Source organism: Panthera uncia, chromosome A2, assembly GCF_023721935.1.
Source record: "Panthera uncia isolate 11264 chromosome A2, Puncia_PCG_1.0, whole genome shotgun sequence".
In the NCBI taxonomy this organism is placed as follows: Eukaryota; Metazoa; Chordata; class Mammalia; order Carnivora; family Felidae; genus Panthera; species Panthera uncia.
In genome coordinates this window covers 104,570,726-104,576,725 of record NC_064816.1, presented here as the reverse complement: position 1 = coordinate 104,576,725, position 6,000 = coordinate 104,570,726, and the positions used below count along the sequence as shown (strand labels likewise).

General features: G+C 38.8%; 1 long non-coding RNA gene across 1 annotated transcript in view; it reads left to right on the top strand.

Moving 5' to 3' along the window:
- Positions 1 to 200: 200 nt before the first annotated feature.
- Positions 201 to 6,000, top strand: part of LOC125929968 (uncharacterized) — a 53,253-nt gene continuing 47,453 nt past the window's right edge. Inside the window, exons 1-2 of the long non-coding RNA XR_007460020.1 lie at positions 201 to 275; positions 683 to 803. This is a non-coding gene — a long non-coding RNA (uncharacterized LOC125929968). The remainder of the gene's footprint in view (positions 276 to 682; positions 804 to 6,000) is intronic.

Below are 6,000 nucleotides of genomic sequence, written 5' to 3'. Positions count from 1 at the left end.
AGTCATTTAGTGCTCCTACTAAATGCTTTCCCACTGCTTCAGGTGCATATTGGATGTACTTGCTGACCCGTTTGTGGCTGTAGAGACCATGTTACAAGTGCTGGCTGGTGAGTTGTGAGTAGAACTGATCAGTATCAGGGTGGGGATCTGGGCACCTCCTTGTGACTTTCAGACCCATTTAGGATTTTTTTTTTCTTTAGGAATGATGATAAGAGAAGTCTCTGAATGACTGATGAACAGAAGCCCTCTGCCCCACTGATACACCTGTCACATAAGTAAGAAAATAATGAAAACTTATATGATTTTAAATCACTATGACTTGGAGGTCATTTGCTACCACAGCATGAAGAGCCTGTCTTGAATTGATGATATGGCATTGTAATATTACATTGTTACAGTGGCATTGCTTTAATATTCTTAGGAATGACTCTAATGACTGTAATGGTAGAATTTTTGCCATCAGAAAGGGAGCAAGAGATCCCATGCTGGGGAGTAATACACCTGAAAACATGTTATATAAACAGCTACATTTTCAGCCTATCTGCAGGGTTGGTGGCTGATGATGGATATTCTGTGTTTTCATTTTTTGCTTGAGACCAAAAATGCGGGGTGTCAGCCGAAGACTATATCTGCTTCGAATATTTTTCTTTTCACGGCAATTTCTTAACATTCTGATTCTCAGACATTAAAAACAAAGGCAGCTGGTGGAAGCCATTGGACTGCAGAATCTGCTACTTGAAGCACAACACCACAGGAGGCTTTTTTTTTTTTCTCTCTGACAATCGGGATTAGTGCAAAAAGAGGTAAGTGGAAGCTACTTCACCATTATCACAAGGCTTAGAAATAAAACGCCCAAGTATACATTGATAACATTGCCCAAGCCTCTCTGAAAAGAATTTCTGAAGGTTAAGTAGGAAAACTAAATCGTTAGAGTGATGACAGCACCTCACCAATAATTCTGTAAAATATGACTAATAGTATTGGAACAAGAATAAAGATTTTAGATTTTTTGGTGGGAAGGGAACACACACAAACACAATGACTAGTCTTCGGTTATAGGCAAATCAGATCTAAGTGCTTAATATGAAAGTCAGTTACCTGCCAGAGACTCAAAAACTTTTTACGAATAATTTTTCAAAGGTACTGTCAAATCTTTCCGTAAATAAAGCGAGATGTCAAATCAGCAAAGAATTAAAATGTATTTATTAAAAAAAAAAAAAAAAAAGCTCAAGCAGAAGGGCATCTGATGTTTTACAGACATTCCAACACCTTCAGGAAATTTGAACTCACACCAAAGGGTCTGATAGTCATTTGAGTCTCCATCTGTAACTGGAACATGTGTGCACACAATGTACATTGAATCACTCCAGTGGAAAAAAAAACACCCTGGTTTTAAATTATAGAAGGCTTCGACCATTCTTCTTAACCACAAAGTCTTTGGCAGCTTGACACAGAGTGACTTAGAGTGATCTGGTCAGAAAGCTTCCTTTGGTGCTAGAAGCCACAGTGCTGAGCTACAAGCAACTGCTGCTCCAGGGACAGTGACTGCAAAGTAACCCAGAAGAAGTCTGAGACTGAGGGACAGTTTTGGAAGCAAACGAAGAGAGGCATTACTTGTTCTCTCTCATGTGTGGCAGATAGTCACTTCTAAGTCTAATAATTTGCTTCATGTTGTCAGCTAGATGCCCGGATTTGGATGTGCTGAAGTTAATTTTCACATTTGTTTTTTTGTAGCCAAAAGTATCCGTGCCATATCCAAGTTCTTGAAATATATAAAGCAGTCCTCTAATTTATATTGTGGGCGTAAAATAATTGGAAAGTTTAGATTTCACTGGAGTAAATTCACTATCAGATTGTTTATGAGAAATCTATGTTAAAGGCATTAAGTTTTTGGCTACAGTTTATTATAAGTTTCTTGTACCGGATAGGTGCTACCTAACATGCATTATCTCATTTATTCTTTATGGCAAACCTGCTATTATTATCCCCATCCTACGGGTGAGAAAACTGAGTTTTAACAACACTGCCCTTTGCTCAGTGTCACGTAGCTTGCAAACAGGCAAAAGGCAGCCTCCAAACTCAGTCCTAATTCTTAACTCCTGCTCTTTGTTGCTGTCTTAGATACTTCCTCCTTTTGTACTTTTATAAAGTACTAGTTTCTCTTAAAAGGATCATCTGGGCATCTTTGAACATGGTAATTAGTACTCATATCAGGGTTTTCCTTGAATGGAGATGCAAATGGTTGAGTGCTCGAAAGCACAGACTCTGAAGCAAGGACCACCATTTCCTAGCTGTGAGATGGTAAGTCGATGGCGTACATCCCTGTAATTCCATTTCTGTGCCATATAGCCTTCTTGGGGAGATTCATTTACTTTATATTTATAAAGCCCTAACACTGTTCAGCAGATAGTATGCAAATGTAGGTGTTGCTACTAGCATTAATGTGTCTGTGAATATCATAGTCACATATCTGAATAAATCATAACTCACAGAGGAGTTATCCCAGCTCAGCCACCCAAATGACACCAAAAGCCTTTTTTCAGGTTAAGTAGAAAGCCTCACTGCAGCTGTGACTCCAAGAAGTCCCAGCCCTGAGCAGGACGCAGTGAAAAAGTGATGGTGTGCCACACACTGACTCCTAAGCTTTTAACTCAAACCCTGCTCCCTGCCCCCCTCAAAAAGAAACATGACATAGTAATCCCTTTCTGAACTTTATCTTACATTTCAACAACTCTTTGGGCCATCTCAGTTGCTACAGTTCAAATTTCCTGCTGGTCAGGTAGCACCAATATCTGCATTTCCCTTTTATTCCCGGCACATCATCTCAGGGCTTTCTTCACTGAGGACGCACTTCCAGATTTGGGGTGAAAATTGAAACTGTAGAGCAGCAGAGGGACAGCAGAGCGGGGAACATGGAAGGACTCATTAATCAGGATCCAGAACTGCCACTGATTACAACTCTGGGAAGTGGGGCACATTCTTCCCTGAGGGTGAATGTGCTAGTGCTGGCCTTCTTTCTTCTTTTCTCTTTTCCTGTGGTGCCTCAAAAAATGTGCAGGCTCTGGCTCCTAGCCAGTGGGGTGATTTCTTTGTTTAAGAGAAAGTGTAAAGTATTTTCGCATTAAATGAAGAACTTCAGACATCTCCAGGAATCTTTCCTTCAAGGGCTTGTTAAAATCCAACAAAGACCCATTTATACTTTAAGAGAAGCTCTTCTCCCTTCTCTGGGTTGCCTTGGGGATTTTCATTTCTTTCTGCAACATTACTCCATTTTGTTCCTCTTCTCAGAAGAATTATGGTCAAATGCATTTAAAAAAATTTTTCTTCAACCCTTGTATCTCTGTTTATTCTTATTTAATCTGTGTTATTAGTATTCATGTTAAAAAACAAAACCCAAAGGCATCTGAGTTGATTTTAACTGCCTCCACCCTCACTGGGGGTGACAGAAATGTTTATTCTTGATTTTTAAAGTCACAAAAATCGTGAGAGATTTACTAAGAATACTAGTTTTTTCTGAGTTTGTGGTTCCTCATTCCAAATTTTGTAAGACTCCTAGGTATCTCGAGTCTTCACAAGAGGTATCAGGAAATAAATTTAGGAGTAAATATCTAAATGAAAGGTAATTGCTGCAATTATAATTATCAGGGCATACACATATACCTTGCCTTTTTGAGTGGTGAGTAAAAAATATTCTTCAGAAGCATGAAGAAGATTGTAAATTGTGCAAATATCTTCTCCCATTCTGTGGGCTGCCCTTTACTTTTGTTGATTGTTTCCTTCACTGTGCAGAAGCCACATTATAAACTTTGGGAAGTTAAGAGTTCGTTTGTTGCTGTGTCCTCTTTAGCCAGCAGAGTGCCTCCCATATATTAGACCCTCAACACATGCTGTCTGGAGGAATAAATGAATAAACTTAAAAATGATAAAATATCCAGTCTTAAAAATCGATTTGATTTGGTTCTTTTCTCTCTTAGTATTAAGCACTTGAACTTGTTGCACCACCATTTGTATGTTAATTCACCATAGACTGTACACCATGACACCTTTAGTAAGGAAATGAATGCGGCATTTCCCCCTAATGTGGTGGACTCACATTGTATTTCCCGGTCTTCTTGAGTATCATGCCCTAAGGATCGATGCTGCGTAGACATTTAGGTCTACATGGCTGCATGGCCTATCTGTAGTTGTTGTCAGTAGCCTTCTCAGAATTGTACCCCGTGACACATTCAATCCTATCCCTTTAGTGTAACATGAAGAAGTAGACTTTATTATTGTTGGAAAATTCCCTCTTGATACTAAAAAAAAAAATGTTTAAATGAGGTCATTTCCTGCTTAAATACATTTCAGTAATTCCTCTGAGATAATATCAGCTAATTAAGGTGCAAGACGGTGATTAGTTTTCTCACTGCATAAAGAAGATGAAAATAATGCCATTCATATGATTTAATTAACTGAAAAATTACTTGTTTTGAACATGTTGTAGACTGTTCGAATTTGGGGGGAACATTTAAACAGGGAAACTGGAAACTATTTATCTTAAATAAATCTATCATCTGTCAGTCAATTGATCCTCTGTCTAAACTATTTATGAGATGAGCAGCCAAGGTTGAGAATCACTCCCATGACAAACTGGTTCTTCCTTAAGGAGGCTCTTTTTCAAAAGTCCTCTCAATGAGTGGCTTTTTCTCTTGCACATTCTAATACCACAGGGCCCGGAGATGGGGAAAATGCACTTTGCCACTTCCAGGCAATCTTTCCTCCTTCTTTCATCAATCCTTCCAGTTTTAAAGTTCATGGTGTGAGCTCGTATTACCCTTCCTTATTGCACTCCTTTATGTATCTCCAGGTCATTCTCTCTTTTCCTTTCAAGAGATAAAAATCACTGTGTCCTAAACTACTCCCGTTTGATCCTTGGTCATATAATGCTTCCATCTAGCTTCTCAGTGCCTTGACCTTACGTCCCCTAAAAGGGTCATCTTCTATCAACACAGGACCATCAATACTCAGGTTATAGCATATAATTTCTTTGTACTAACAACTCTTAATTTCCAAAGCTTTCCATTTCAGGAATCTGTCTCCATGACCATTACCTTTTGTCTTTCTAATTCACACATAGTTGTATTCTACTGGGACCAAGATCAATCCTCACACCACTTTTTCATTGTCACCCAGTTGTCATTGTCCCTTTCTTATTCACCCAATTTACATCTTGTGACCCATCCTTATAATTACTCCCTCTTCCCTTGCATTGTATCTGTCTTACAGAATTTCATCCATGGCTAATCCATGGTTAAATCCATCTCTCTGCCTACTCCACATCTGCTCCCATACAGCTGAATACGGCTGCAGAAAATCACAACCATAATGACTGTCTTCCTTTAAATTTATGATCTCTAATCTCAAGTGGGCTCTTAATGCTGCCTGGCAATCATATTATATTTCCCTAGTACATTCATTCTCCCACTCTCCCTGAAAAATACTTCCTACTTTTTCTTCTCTCCTCAAACTTCTAATACTTCCTTTTAAATCCTAAGTCCCAGCTGATGACTGCTTCCCGAGAAAACAGAAACAAGCAGAAAAGAGCTTCCACAGCCCCTCCTTTCATCTGTTGCTTTGACAGTGTTTGACTTAAGCGTGTTCCTATCTAAAGACAATTCCTCCGCTTGGCTTTCTCTTCTATTTATAGACGTTGTTCTCCTTCCTGTGTCATTTCCCTCCACTTTCTACTACGTCATTTATATCAGTGTACAAACATGCTTTTATTTCTCCCATCTTAAAAAATGACTTTATTGACCCTGTCCCCAATTAGCTTCCACTGAATTTCTTATTTATTTTTGTATAAAAACTTTCAAAATGTTGTCTGAATTAACAGTCCCCAATTCTTCTCCTACCTTTGTCTTTTAAACCCTTTCCAGTCAAGTTTTGAAGTCACCACTCTAATGAAAGAGCTTTTATTAAATCACCAGTGCCCTCCATAGTGCTAAATCCTAATCAGGTTTT